This window comes from Puma concolor, chromosome B4 (assembly GCF_028749965.1).
Source record: "Puma concolor isolate L17-30 chromosome B4, mPumCon1.1.hap2, whole genome shotgun sequence".
NCBI lineage: Eukaryota > Metazoa > Chordata > Mammalia > Carnivora > Felidae > Puma > Puma concolor.
The window spans coordinates 127951336-127966822 of NC_141673.1; positions in this window are offsets into that span (position 1 = coordinate 127951336).

The window sequence follows — 15487 nt, forward strand, 5'->3', positions numbered from 1 at the left end:
AGGGCTCTTGACATCTTGGGTGAAAATGGTCCTGCTCACTTACCACTTTGCCCACTCATACCACTATAATCTTAGTCATTCAAGGCGTAGATCACGAAGAACAGGGGCTGTGCAGGTGGACAGCCCGGTTTCAGGCTGTAGCTCTGCCACTTTATGAGCTGTGTGACTTTGAGAAAACCGCTTCATCTCTCTGGGCCTTGGGTTTCGCTCTGGCCAAACAGGGATGATAAACATAACCTCACGGGGTTGCCACGAGGATTAAACAAGATATTGATAAAAGGTTCACATGACACATGGAACACAAAATCTTAGCGGCAGGTAACCCTTGTATCCCACAGGCTCATAACGTGGCCCGCACCGGTAGACTCCTGAAATCTAGTATGTCCTCCATAAAGGTTTCTTGCATTTGCAAGGAATGAATGAATAATAATAATAAAAAAAAAATTAAAAAAAAAAAAAGACACAGGTACTCCTGGAAGAAAAAAAAATAACGGAAAATTCCTGAAGTTGTCGACTAATTCCACGCACAAAGCAGAAGTTTGACTCAGCTTGCTTACAGAGGGGCAATAAAGCACAGACATAAAAGTCTTTGTGGAAGAAATGGAAAAGAGGAAACTGGAAGCTTTTACGAAATAATAGAAATTCTCCTGGAGTTACGTGGTGAGTTAAATAACAGGCGAAAAACACAGACGCGCTGTAGGAAATCTTGCCGTCCACTGCCCTCCCCTCTTGCGCTGAGTTTGAGGGAGGACGGCAGCCCCAGTGTAACCCTCTCTTTCAGTATTTTGCAAAGGCAGGAGTCTCTCCAAATCCTCACGTGCCACGACTGTGAAATCAACCACATACGTGCCTGCAGGAAGTACCAACCACCTGGCCCCACATGGGACGAGATCGTTCTCTAGCTTGTGTATGTATATCCAGGGCCTCACCTGCCCATCTCTTTCCTGAGCCACTGGTTCCTGTGCTCTGTTCAACCCCGCAGCCTCCGAGCAGAAACCAAAGCCGCGGCCCTCTAGCTCTTTCACTGCGAAGCGGAGCTGTGCTGAGTTGCCATGATTAGAAGACCTTTGAAGGTCTTTGCCAGTTTTCATCAAGGCATAAAAAGCGATCATTACAATTAATGCGATTTACCATGTGTTACTCTTCCGGAAAAGCTATTGCAGGGTGGCTCTGCCATCTGTCCCTTTCAGAGTTAAAAACTAATCATTTAACTCGGTCCACCATCCCAGGTTTTCCATAGAGGACCTCGGAGAGAATCGTCAGAGGAACCTGCTCCGGCATTTCCCTGTTGCGCCCTCCAAGGCCCCTCATTCACTGATGGTCTTCGCCTCCATTGTGAGAAAGGCTTTCATAGCCGGGCCAGAGGAAGGGTCCAGGCTCTTAATGGATATTCAGACATCTATTTCTGCAGAGGCAGCCCACAGCCGGCAGAGGGAGCTTACTATTTGCCATCAGCACCCCTTTCCCTTAGCAGCACATGGACGTTGGAAAACGCAGTGGACCAGCGGCGTGGCTTTGGACAACCAGGAAGCATGGAGGAAACACTGTGGCTGGCACATGTTGTCACTCAAGCCAGGGAAAATAGAAGAATGCTTACCAGGCTGAACAGGAAAGAAAGGAAAGAATGGAAAGAAAAGGAAGCACAGAAGGGAAGGAAGGAAGGAAGGAAGGAAGGAAGGAAGGAAGGAAGGAAGGTGGGAAGGAGCGAAGGAAGGAAGGAAGGGGAGGGAAGGAAGGAAGAAAGAGTCAAAAACATGACTCCCGAGTCTATATGAACTATGTGTTAGAAAATTAAAACATGTCTAAGATCAAAGTTCAACCATCAAAGATCAAGTTAACATGTAAAACAGCTACTTGGGATTGGTACCCTTTTGCGGGGGAAAAGCCACGCTTGATTTCTGTCTTTGTCGCCGTTTCTTTTTAAATAGATGATTTGGGGTTCCGGGGAAATATGAAGTGATCTAACCCATTTTTTAAAAGCAGGGTGCCAACCAAATGGCTGGAAAACGCATACTTTGCTTCTCACCAGTCTCCCTCAATCGTCTGAAAGAAATCTGGCTGCAGTGCTGCTCAGTGTGTAGTGAAAGAAGAAACAGGACAGCCTTTTCCCAGTGAAAACAGGATCCACAAAGGCTGTGAGAAACACATCCGCTTTTCTCCCCGTTCACGCATTTGGGGGAAGCTGCCATTTTCAGGTTTGGCGCTTCTTTCCTTTCCAATAACCAAGAAGATTTCATGGAAGATATTTATGTATCTATAAAGTACTATCTAATGTTTTTTAATGACTAAGTGACTAAATGTCTTTATAATTTTACAAAGCTTTGGCTTGTACAGTAACTTTCTTTTTCACTGAGATCCATGTAGCCCCCCCAGGGTTTACAAGAGGTTGCTGGAAAATAAATTAGGTTCTTTGAGATGGTGTTTGGAGCCTTTAGAATTTGATTTTCAGGAGACACTCTTTCATCCCTTACCTACCTTCAAATAAAGCCAAGGGACTGGGACGGGGGCATTTGTCTGAGGTATAATGACAGCGTGTCCTTTTTCAGTCACAAGGGCCGTGGAGGAGCAGAGTTATGCTCACTGTTGCTGGAAACTGTGTCATGCCCTCGCTTATGTGGCAAGAGAAACAGACACGTCAGTTTTCGTTGTCAGCTTCTTAAAACATTATTTACCTGGCAGTGTTTTAACCATGTATTCCCTGTCACATTTTATATTTGCTACCAAGCTTCTGTTTACAAGTTAAGATACATATTGAAAAATGACTCTCAAGATGTTACATCCATGTTAAGATGCGTTTGAAGTTTTTAAACAAGATTGGGTTTTGCATATACTAGCTATGCGCAAATGAAATACAATTTGCAAAGTAAATTAAAGTTCATAGATACGAAAGCAACCAGTGAAGAGACTATCATTGTGGTCTTAAGCTTCTATCCAACGCTTATAAACCATTTCAGATGGCGAGCCTTGAAATAGAGCTTTGGTGGCAACCAGGATTCAAGTGAATGGGTTACGAAAGTAAGGCATTGTGGACAAGTCCATCATGGTCACGGACATTCCAAGTGTAGCTCCTTCTGAAAAAGCAGACTCTGGCCCATGGGCAGCCCCAGAATCGCTGTGCATAACCTCCTGAGCCCTGAGAGATGGTCTTGGGCAGCCTGTCCATGAGTCCGTTTAATGACTTGAGGTGGTGTCCTACAAGGGGCTCTGCCCAAAGTGACTGTAGTCAAGCAAAAAGACTCGGTCCCTCCAGAATCTGAGAACACATAATCTGAGAAGGATCATCTAGGACATAGAGGAGAATGGAGCCCACTCACAGAAAAACATCAGGAAAACAAGAGTGGATGCTTAAGAGAGAACATAGACACTAGAAAATAAGCCAGTCTTTGAGGAGATCTTACTTTTCAATGGTTTGTATATGTCTTTAGGATACACACCCTTTTACTTCAGCTGCTGAAATGAGCCTCTGTTCCTTCTTTCACAGTAATCCTAGGGGTGCCTGGGTGGCTCAGTTAGGTAAATATCTGACTTCGGCTCAAGTCATGATCTCACAGTTTCATGAGCTCAAGCCCCACCTTGGGCTCTGTGCTGACAGTGCAGAGTCTGCTTGAGATTGTCTCTCTCTCTCTCTCTCTCTCTCTCTCTCTCTCTCTCTCTCTCAAAAATAAACATTAAAAAAATAATAATCCTAGTACCACAGGACCGCTATAGTTGCGACCACCATAGACTACTATAAATAACCTCATTTAATCCCCAGAACAGCTATGGTTGTTATGCTTCAATATTTCATAGATCGACATCTTAAACAAAGATGACCAGCTTTAATTTTCATTTGATACTATGTAGACTTGATTTCTAGGAATAGAGTATTTCTGCTGGACCAGCATTCAGCAGACCTCCAGAGAATACAGTTAAGCTGGTTTGGGTTTTGGACACCTAGAAACCAGGTGTCCCTAGAGACTTCTCTGGTCAGAATGGTGAAGAAAAACTCCTGTTTGCTTATGGCTGTTCCTTTTACTTAGGGGTGTGTGTGTGTGTGTGTGTGTGTGTGGTGTGTGTGTTTAATCCTGTTTAGCATTAGAGAAAAAATCAAGATGATAAAGTTTTCGATGAAAAGGAAGCATCAGGGAGTGTGTGGCATTCTTTAATCCTTTGGAAGATACAGGCACTAATATGGGACTGGGTTGATACGGTGTTCCCTGTAGGAACTTCAGAGGAAAGCTCTGAAGTCATGCTCAGCTTTAACCTGAGGGCACGTGCTGTCAAGCTTTGTAAAGAGAACCTGGAGTAGAACCTGGACAAGCGATATACGCACATGGAACAGCAGAAAGTCACACACTGAGTGCGTTTATTCCACAAGCATGTACTGAATTCCAGACACGATTTCAGGCGCTGGGGACCCAGCAGGGTTGAGAACAAAGTCCTCTCCCTCACGAAGTTTATAGTCTGGTTCAGTGTGTCCCAAAGTGTGACCTCCAAAATGCCAGTGTGTGGAGCGTCAGTGGCCAGTGCTCTGGTTTAAAACGTTGGAAAATACGTGGTTGGATGAAACCCAGTAGGTTTTTCCACTGGGTGTCTTCACAGCCGTATTAGTTTGCTGGGGCTGCCTTAAGAAGTTGCCGCAGATCTGGGGGGCTTGCGCGGCAGAAATTTACTGTCTCCCGGTTCTGGAGGCCGGAAGTCCAAGCGCAAGGTGTGGACAGGGTTGTTTCTTTGGAGGCCTCTCTCGGCTTGCGGATGGCCGTCTTCTCCCCGTGTCCTCTCGTGGTCGTCCCCCTGTGTGTGTCCATGTCCTAAGCTCCTCTTCTTACAAGGACACTACAGTAGTTATATTGCATTAGCACCCACCCCAGTGACCTCACTTTACTTGAATTGCCTCTTTCTTTTATTGTTTTTAATTTTTTTTTTTTTAGAGCATAAGCAGGGGAGGGGCAGAGAAAGAGAGGAGGGGGGGCAGAGGATCCGAATTTTGCTCCCCTCTGACAGGCTGACAGCAGAGAGCCCGATGCGGGGCTCGAACTCAGGAACCACGAGATCATGACCTGAGCTGAGGTCGGATGCTCAACTGACTGAGCCACCTGGTGGCCTACTTTAGTTGCCTCTTTAAAGACCCTTTCTCCCAATACAGTCACATTCTGAGGCACGAGGAGTGAGGACTTCATAGGAATTTGGGGCAAAGAAGAAATTCCACCAAAGCTGTGAGCCTGACTCATCCAGAGTTGTGAATTCGACTCCACCCCCTGCCTAGGTTAAGACCCCTTGAATGATGGGGCGCCTGGGTGGCGCAGTCGGTTAAGCGTCCGACTTCAACCAGGTCACGATCTCGTGGTCCGTGAGTTCGAGCCCCGCGTCAGGCTCTGGGCTGATGGCTCAGAACCTGGAGCCTGTTTCTGATTCTGTGTCTCCCTCTCTCTGCCCCTCCCCCGTTCATGCTCTGTCTCTCTCTGTCCCAAAAATAAATAAACGTTGAAAAAAAAAAAAATTAAAAAATAAATAAATAAATAAATAAAAAAGACCCCTTGAATGAAAGACTGAACCCTAATGTAAACTGGGGACTTTAGTTAATAGTCAGCATTGGTTCATTGGTTGCAGCAAATGTTAATAATAGGAGAAACTGTATGTGTCGGGGAGGGGGCTACTTAGGAACTCTCTGTTTTATGTTTCTGTAAACCTAAAACTGCTCTTAAAATTAAAAAAAAAAAAAACACCTGGTGGTTTTTTAAGGACACATCCTACATAAACATTTTTATTTTTTTTTTTTTTTTTTTTTTTTTTTTTTTTTTTTTTCAACGTTTATTTTATCTTTGGGACAGAGAGAGACAGAGCATGAACGGGGGAGGGGCAGAGAGAGAGGGAGACACAGAATCGGAAACAGGCTCCAGGCTCCGAGCCATCAGCCCAGAGCCCGACGCGGGGCTCGAACTCACGGACCGCGAGATCGTGACCTGGCTGAAGTCGGACGCCCAACCGACTGCGCCACCCAGGCGCCCCTACATAAACATTTTTAAAAAGACCCCTCAAGGAGCTCCTGGGTGGCTCCGTCAGATGAGGGTCCGACTTCGGCCTCAGGTCGTGCTCTCACAGTTCGTGAGTCACAGTTCGTGAGTTCGACCCCCACGTCAGGCTCTGTGCTGACAGCTCAGAGCCTGGAGCCTGCTGCGGATTCTGTGTCTCCCTCTCTCTCTGCCCCGCCCCTGCTCACGCTGTCTCTGTCTCTCAAAAATAAACAAAAACATTTTAAAAATAAAAATAAATATCAAAAATAAAATAAAATAAAAATAAATAAAAATTAAAAAGACCCCTCAACTGGCTGCACATTACCAGAGACCTCGAAGGCCTGCCCCCTTTCTGTGACTCTGAACACCTCTGCCCCTAGCTTCACTCTCTTCCAGCCACACCAACCTTCCTTGTGGTTCTGGAGCCTGTCAGTCTTGTTCATAATTGAGGGTCTTTTGCTTATTGTTTCTTCAGTCTGGGTTCTTCTTTTTCCTTACCTGGTTTTGCAGCTCTCAGTTTACAGATCACCTCCTCGGGGAGGTCCTTCCTGACTACTCACCCAAGGTAACCCACAGGGCACTGTCCCATCCCCCTGCTTTTTATTTTCTTCACAGAAGGTATCCTTGCGTGTTATGTTTTATTTCTCTGTCTGTGAACTGTTTCTTTTCTGCCGCCCCCCGGGGCTCTTGTTGTCAGTGAGCCCTCACTGACCACTTACCACCATTTCCTCTGAGGCCACCTGGTCCAAGCCACCTTCTGACCTGATCAACCGCAGCCGCCTCCTAGCTGGTTATCGATAAGATACAAACGAAGATGAGTGGGGGTCCTTGAAGATGATTCCAACAATTGGGTCCTTTCGGCCCCATGTGGATTTAATTTTCATACACAAGCGTTTACCCGCTCCCCCACCCCACCCCACCCCACCCCCGCTAAGATTTTCTCTTGAACGGTGTGGCTGTAAACACAAGGACATGTAAACACAAGGACAAGAAAAAAGAACACCTTCTTCCCGTGAAGAGCTTTGTTTAGCATTTAAGTTTTAACATCTTGGAACTGTTAGGGTGACCACCTGAGTTGATCTCAGCTGGCGTAGTGGAGAAAGGTGATCCTGAGAACAGTGCGGATTTATGAGGCAATTTAGAAAAAGATAGATTTAAAAACACTTGAGTGTTCCTGGTAGATTTTGGAGCACAGGTGTACTTTCTTCCATTTGGAAAGAATTGCAAAGAATGCTGTCCAACGCTGTACATTAGCTGATGCATGGCAAGAGCTCTTCTCTTTCCCCAAAGGAAATGGGTTTTAAGGGGAGATTTGAGAGGTAGGGGAGGGGGCCAGGGAATTTTATGTCTCTTTTCCTGTAGGGAATGACGCCCTCCTTTTTTATTTTCCAAAAATCATCACAGGGGTGAATGAGTTAATGGGTTGGGGGTTTTATTTGTTTTGTTTTCTCTTTGTTTTGTTTTGCAAACAAGAGAAACAAACTCAAACTATCTTAGGCAAACAAGAGGGAATTGATGTTGGGACGCAGCGGTGCCATGGAAGTGAAGGGCAGAGGTGGAAGGTGGCCTTAGGACACTCCTGGAAAGCTCTCAGGGCTCCCTGTCACTGCTCCTCTCTGCCTGACTGCAGACTCCCAATGCTTCCTCCGTGAACTGCCTTTCCTCTTCTGTGCCACAAAGCGAACACCCATCAGCTCCCTTCCATCACCCAAGTACACAAAACGTCTAAGTGTTACAGTCAGTAGAGGCTGTCATGAGTCTCCGTCTCAATCCGCATTCCTGGCTGAAGTCATTTTAGTGGCACGGTATCTGTGTCTGGTCCAGTATCTGTGGCCAAGGGGAAGAGGAGAGAGGCTCACAGTGCACAGTCACAACTTTCATCTCTGTGTTCTGTCCGTCGTGGGAACGAGATGAAGGGTGGGGAAGTGAGAAAAACCTCAGGGAAGGGGAGTCGTTGGGAGCCTCACTGATGTTCCCCCAGGGCTCCACAGAATGTGCATAACGGTCATCCATTCACCATGATTTATGGAGCCACTAAAGCAGAGGGGCAGACTTGCAGGCACCACCGAAGACAACCTCTGCCCTCTAGAAGCTTGGAAAGAAAATATGCATGGATGGCAACTGTCGGGCAACATGCAGATAGGGCATCTTTGGGTGAAATATTTGTCCAGTACCTGCCATTTGCAAGATACTTCAGCTCCTCAGGGAGTGAGGCTACAAGTAGCTAGCTGCCCCCTCCTTGTCCAAGTTTGGAACCCACTGAGAAATAACAGAAAGCCTGCAGAGTGCTGCCTTTACTACCCGTGAAGGCTGGATGGGGGAATGTAGATGTTATCTGCAGTTAAATGGGTTTCCTTTGCTAAACCACAAAATTAGGCAGAGATGGGGGGAGCCATGCTTACAGACTGGTATTCCAGACTCAACGTATTGAACACCTACTATGCACCAGGCACTGCTCTACATATGGGGAGATAGCCATGAACAAAATTAAGTTTCTGCCCTTACGGACTTGACTTCCTAGTGGGGGAGAAATAGACAACAAAAACAAAAATGTTGTGATATACACACCTTTATTAGTCTGCTAGGCCTACTATTACAAAGTACCACAGACTGAGTGGCTTCAAAAACAGAAATGAATTTTCTGACAGTTCTGGAGGCTGGAAATCTGAGATCGAGGAGTTGGTAGAGTTGGTTTCTTTTGAGAGTCATGAGGGGAGGACCGATCCCAGCCCTCTCCTCTTGTCTTACAGATGGCCGACTTCTCCCTGTTTTTACTGCATCTTCCCTCTGTCTTAACCTCCTCTTATAAGGACATCAGTCACATTGGAGTAGAGCCCACCCCATCCTATCCTAAATACAGTAATGACCTGCAGTCTTGGGGGGGTTAAGACTTTAACATATAAACTTGGGGTGGGAAGACACACAGTTCAGCCCCTAACAGCACCATAAGGAAAATCAAAGCAGGGTTACAGACTTTTGGTGGATGGAGGGAACACTATTTTAGACAGGGAAGACATTTCTGAAGAAGTAAAATTTGAATCAAAGTTCTAATTTAATGAATAGTAAGGCCTTTGAAGACATTCCAAATAAGGTAACAGAGGGCTTGGGCAAGGAGTGTATATTAGCTATATCAGCGGGAAGTGAGGAAATCAAGGGGGACTCAGAGGAGTTTTGTTGTTGTCATTGTTTTGCTTTTGTTTTTTTTTGTTTTTTTTTTTTCTCGGTAGCAGTAGAAATTAGAGTCATCTGTAAGGTGTAGTGAGGTAATAAATTACACTTAGCTTGAGGTTAGGAATTCGGGATTTTGCTTAAGACCACTAGTCCTTGGAAGATTCCAGGAAATAAGAAGAACAGTGAACATGGTCTCTTGGGAAGAAGACTCTAAACTTAGTTAAGTAGAATGAATGAGCACTGGGACAGGCTGGATTGAGGCCAGGGGATCATGCAGAAAGCTGTTTAGGAGGGTCCTGGCGTGTGGTCTTAAAGAGTTGTTCAGATAGCACTTGGAGGAAGAAAAACTCAAAATTAGAGATAATTGTAGAGGAAGAATCCAGTGACTCAAAATCAGCATTCAAATCTCTTAGTTATGTGAAATAATTCATACTCTTTAAACTCCCTGGAAATGGTTTCCTGGAGTAGAGCTATGCCCATATCTATAGTTCATCTGGTGCTGCAACTAAAATGCAGAAAAGGCAGTCAAACTTGGACTGGAAATACTGAGCAGGCCTCCAGGCTCAAGGGATGGCTAGTTCTTGGCCATGCCAGAGGTTGGGATGTCCATGATGCCTTTGTCTCTCAGCTATGTCCACCCCTAGACCATTAGTTATGGGCAGGATTGTGTCCCCCCAAAACTCATACACTGAAGTCCTAACTCCCAACTACCTCAGAATATGCTGGTATTTGAAGACAGGGTGTTTAAAGAGGTAATTAAGGTAAAATGAGGTCATTGGGGTGGACCCTAAACCAATATGACTGGTGTCCTTATGAGGAAGAGATTAGGAAGCAGACACGTGTGGGAGGGAAGACCATGTGTGGACACAGCAAGAAGATGGCCATCCATAAGCCAAAAAGAGAGGCCTCAGAAGAAACAATCCTATAGACACTTTGATCTTGGACTTCAGCCTCCAGAACAGTAAGACAAAAAAGTTTCTGTTGTTTAAGACCCCCAGGCTGTGGTACTTTGTTACAGCACCTAGGACCCTAATGCCCCATTCCATTCTGCTGGTGGCTTCTGAGCATGCCAGAGAGCTCCAAAAACTCATCTTTTTCTCACGGTTTGCTCACAGCCAATGCTTAGCCTTCTTGCTTCAGCTGAAGTCCATTCCTCTTGTTCTATCTGTAAATGAAGAAAAAGGATTCCAATCACCCTCATCGTGCTGCCCCATCCAACACCTAGCCACGCATTACCTGTGCTTATTTAAACTTAACTCAATTAAAATTAAATAAAATTTAAAAATTCAGTTTCTCTAGCACTAGCCACAGTTCAAGTGCCCAATAGCCACATGTGACGAGTGACCACCTAGTACCACATAGAACATCTCCGTTGTCACAGAACATTGTAGTGGACAGTGCTGGTATAGAAGAACGCTTAACCCTTCCTTAAAGGCCAACCTGTTGTGTTTAGTAAGGTTCTCTCTGGCATAAGCATCAGAAATCCACTGTTGGTAGAATAAGTTTTAAAAAAAATGGGATGGGAAGGTGGTGGTGGGTCTTCCTGGGAAATAGCAAATATCCTACAGGATCAGAAGGACAGTTGGAAGAACCAAAGGCCACTCCAAAGACTGGGGCAGTGATGCTTTTGCGGGCCTTTCCTCTACGGAGCTGTCAGTTTCCACCTCTTTCTACTCAAAAATCAGGAAAGAGAAACTGAGTGGCCCATTTTCAGACAAGAATCTACTCAGATAGGGCACCTGGGTGGCTCGGTCGGTGAAGCATCCAGCTCTTGGTTTTGGCTCAGGTCATGATCTCAACAGTTTTGTGAATTTGAGCCCCGTGTCGGGCTCTGCTGACACTGCGGAGCCTGCTTGGGATTCTCTCTCTCCCTCTCTCCCTCTCTCCCTGCCCCTCCCCCACTTGTTCTGTCTCTGTCTTTCTCAAAATAAATAAGTAAATTAAAAAAAAAGTCTACTCAGCCAAATGAGGCTGACAAAGAGACAGCAACAGGGTGCTGAAGGACATGAAGGACATGTGATGTCCACCCCAGTGTCTTTCCCACGACACCAAAGAGCAAGGAGTCGCTGTGAGTAGAGCTGCCCTCTCAATCAGGGCACTGTTAACTAAGATAAATATGGTAGCTCTTTAGTGGTTGATCTAGAACCTTCCATTGCATAGTAAGTGTTGTGTATGCTCTGATCTTTATTTTTTGTAGGGTGCACGCAGCAAACGTGTTGGTTCTCTTTACCTATTTTGACAAACATTTATTGAGGGCTTCCTTGGTGCACAGGTGCTGGTATAGAGACTATGGGACATATAAAAGGGGATAAGATATGTTCGGTTAAAAATATACCTAGTCCCCTAATAGAAACTCGTTTTATACAAAACTGAGTAATTTGGGAACTGAGAGTTTCACTGGATTCTTTGCCCCATAGTTGCCCAACCTTTATAAATATTTTTATTCTTTTGCTGCTTCATTACTATGAAAAATTACACACAGTAAACAAGAAACTCTCAAACCCAAGGCCCTCCCTTCCAAAGCAACTACCTCGTTTCCTTTAACCAGGTATGATCACCAGGATCAGCTATAATGACATATTGGTGAAACCAACAGTTTTGTTAGTGAGGGAAACCCTGTAATTTTCCACTTTCGTGAATAGTTCACCCCGAAAGAGTTTTCCAACTTGAATCTTGTACATTTTATGTAAGTCGGTGTACGTATGCACTAACCATCCCATAACACTGAGCTCTATGATTGCAGTTAAATTCCACGCAAAGACTTCAAATCCCTTTAAAATATGCTAGCTTCCGTAAAGAGGCCACTTCATTTCAGAGAACTCAGCTTAGATTAAACTCTCTCCTGCTTCCAATTAAAAAATGTTACTCAAATGAATCATTAAAATGATTGCATTTGTGCTTAAAAAATTAAATCACTAATGATTCCAAAATTAATAATCAGAAAACAAAAGGAGGTGTGTATTGAGGGGATGACAGCAAAAATGAATCTCCAGGCCAACAAAACAGTGAAGATTTTAATTTGGAGTTGCTCTGCTCCCAGCTATCCATTCATAGTGCACATCCATCAAGTCTTGATGACTATGAAGGACCGCGGTTTATCATGCCATCAGAGCACCGACTAAGGATGTCAGTAGATTTTGAGTTGGTCAGAGGAAATGGCAGACATCTATATGGTGAATCTTCACTGTTCCTCTCCTTCCTCCCTAATGCTTATTTCCAATTGCACTGATAAATAGTGTAATTGTCATTTCAAAGGGATTCCAATTCTTTAGATACACTCACGGTGCTTCAAAAGCTGTGCTTGACCGCGATGAAACGTAAACGCTAAACTAAAATGTGCTGCCATGTTTGAAACTTGAGTTATTCAGAGAAAGCTTGGATGTAACATCCTCAAAGAAAGAAAAGCAGCAAGTCCTTTTTCTCTCTCATTCAGATTCTCCTTTACTAGTTTAAACCACCTATATTTATTCTTGCATTTTTATCTCCCTGGCTCCGTTCCCTTTTGTGTCATGAAAGAGTATTTATTTTTCCCCTTTGTATTATGTACTGTTTATCGCTTTGTAAGAGCAGTTTGCCTTTTATCTTTTGCTGATGGGAAACTGTTACCTGTTGAGTGGTTTCTAGTCCTGAGTATGAATGTGCCCATCATGGGGATGGCATTACCATCCACTGAACCCATTTCAAGTTCATTTGCATTTCACAATACATATTTCTATATTTGCGTGTAGATTTAAGAGGAGCTGAAAACCATTAAAATTCCTACTATTCTGCATGCTCTACAATCTTCAGAAAATTCATCAGCTGCCTCAGGAGTATTGGGATGTTTTCACCTTATGTACACTCGTCTGTGACTAAATATCCAATGACTTAGTATAGGCTTAATTAAGGTGTTACTAGGGTTGAAATAAAGAGTCTTAATTGTAAGTAACCAGTGGAATGTGAAGAGAGAAAAGTGATTTTTGTACCTGCTGTAAGTAGCTTGCTGTTACATCACAGGGGCGCATGGGGTCAGTAATCTCTTATATGAATAGTTCCTGGTGTTTATGAATATTGTCATCAGGCAGGATATGCATTCATTTTGGTTTCAAAACTGGAGAGTTAGGTGTGTGTGATTTATTTCACTTCCTATCTGCCCAACATTGTGTTTTTATAATGTGAATAGTAACGCTTTTCTATCTGTAGTAATGCACGGGTCCAAATATTGTAGGCATGACTTGGGAACAAATCTGCCAAATGGTTTAACTTCTTTTCTTTTTTCTGTAGCTAGTCACATTTGACTGATCTTTTCAAATTACATACTAAAAAGAAACAGAAATGTGGAATTTATTTGCATTTGTTTCCGCCGAGCTTCGTCACTCTGATGATAGCATTTACTACACTTCTGATTTTTATTTGAAAATGAGCCATGGCCCATTCGGGTTTAAACCGCACCCTCTGCCCTTGATCCCATATCATTCTGTTCTTGCTAATTGTGTGTTTTCGGGGAGTCTTGTTTGCCTCTTGTTGAGCTTGTCAGCTTTCTTTGAATGAATCTCCAGATGTACTAGGGTTGGTAAGCTGCATTAGATTTGGGCTTCTTTGGTTTGCCACTGGGGAACATTTCTTCATTTTCTGTGAAGTTGCTTTTGACTGTTATTCATGATACAGTTCCATACTTCTCGCTCACTAAATTCTTAGAATTTTATAATAAGAATAATCTCTTTCTCTCGAATGTTGGAATGTTTCTTTTCATAAATCACAAGATGAAGATAATCCGCAACGTTTTCCTTTTTGCCTTGGCTACTGGGGAACCCAGAAGTATTTTCTATACAGCAGCCACCACCCTTGATGTAACACTTCTGTGCCAAATCTTTCTCCCTTGTCCCCAGCCTTTCTTTCAGTCACCTAACTATAGTTCTCTTATTTTGATTTTTGAGGAGCTGTTTTACATGTCTGTGTTTTTCTCTTTAGAAACTTCAATACTTCTTTGGAACTAGGTGAAGTTTAGAAGAATTAATATGATCATTCTGTATGTTACTTTATTTATTTTTTTAAGTTTACTTTTTATTTATTTTGAAAGAGAGAGAGAGAGAGAACAGGTCAGGGAAGGGCAGAGAGAGAGGAAAACAGAATCCCAAGCAGGCTCTGTACTGTCAGCGCAGAGCCCAATGCAGGGCTCAAACTCGTGAACTGTGAGATCACGACCTGAACCAAAGTCAAGAGTCAGACGCTTAACCAACATAGCCACCCAGGTGCCCCTATCATTCTGTATTTTAGAAGAAATATCTTGCCTCCAGTTCTTGACAGCAGATAGACTATAGGCAGAATACCTTGGCATGAATCTTAAAGAAATGGGTGGAGAAACCCATAGGAGACCCCCTGGGGCCTGTAGTTTAGGTGCTTCGTATGGCCATCCTCTTGGGCCAAAATCCCTGAGAAATTCATATTCTCTTTCAGTAATCACAGTTGAATTTTTGCTCCCCACCGTGCACACAGTATGAGGCATTTGGAAAATACAGTCCTTAAACAAATTTAATCGTCGTTTTCCACTATCATAGCCAACCCTGCACACATCTCTCCTTGCGAGGTAAACACATACTAGGTCTGACATCTAAGGCCCTCATACATCTCTACCTCCGATTCTTGTACAGGATATTCCTCAGCTCCTAATTTGGCTGATTTTATAAAGATCTGATATTAATCTGCTTCTTAAACTAACACTTTTGGCAGGTGAAGGGTTTCCAGTCTTTTAGGGAGTCTAGTCCTTGGAAATATCTAATTTCCAGTCCAGGCATGTTCACTACATCCAGATTTCTATTTTTTTGTTATGTTTATTTATTTTTGAGAGAGAGAGAGAGAGAGAGAGAGAGAGAGAGAGGTACACAGAATTGGAAGCAGGATCCAGGCTCTGAGCTGCCAGCACAGAGCTGGACGCAGGGCACAGGGCTCGAACCCATGAAACGTGAGATCATCACCTAAGCTGAAGTCAGATGTCTGAGCCACCCAGGGGCCCGACCACATCCAGATTTCTTAAACCTTAACAATTTCTTTTGAAAACTATACTGTCCAATCGTGATTTAACAATTCCAATCAACAACGCATTTGGCCCCTAATCAACATGTCTTTGGTGCCTGGGGGTGGCATAGGGCCCGAAGATGAAAATTGCTAGCATTTCTGACAGTAACAGAAGGGGGACAGAGGGGACAACCGCCCCCCACCCCCCTCCCCCTCTCCCCCCCCCCCCCCCCCCCCCCCCCGCATCCGGCACCACCACCACCAAAGCAGTGGGAGGGAAGTGCTGTGAACCAGGACAAGCCACAGGCTCTGGAAGAACCAAGGAGGCA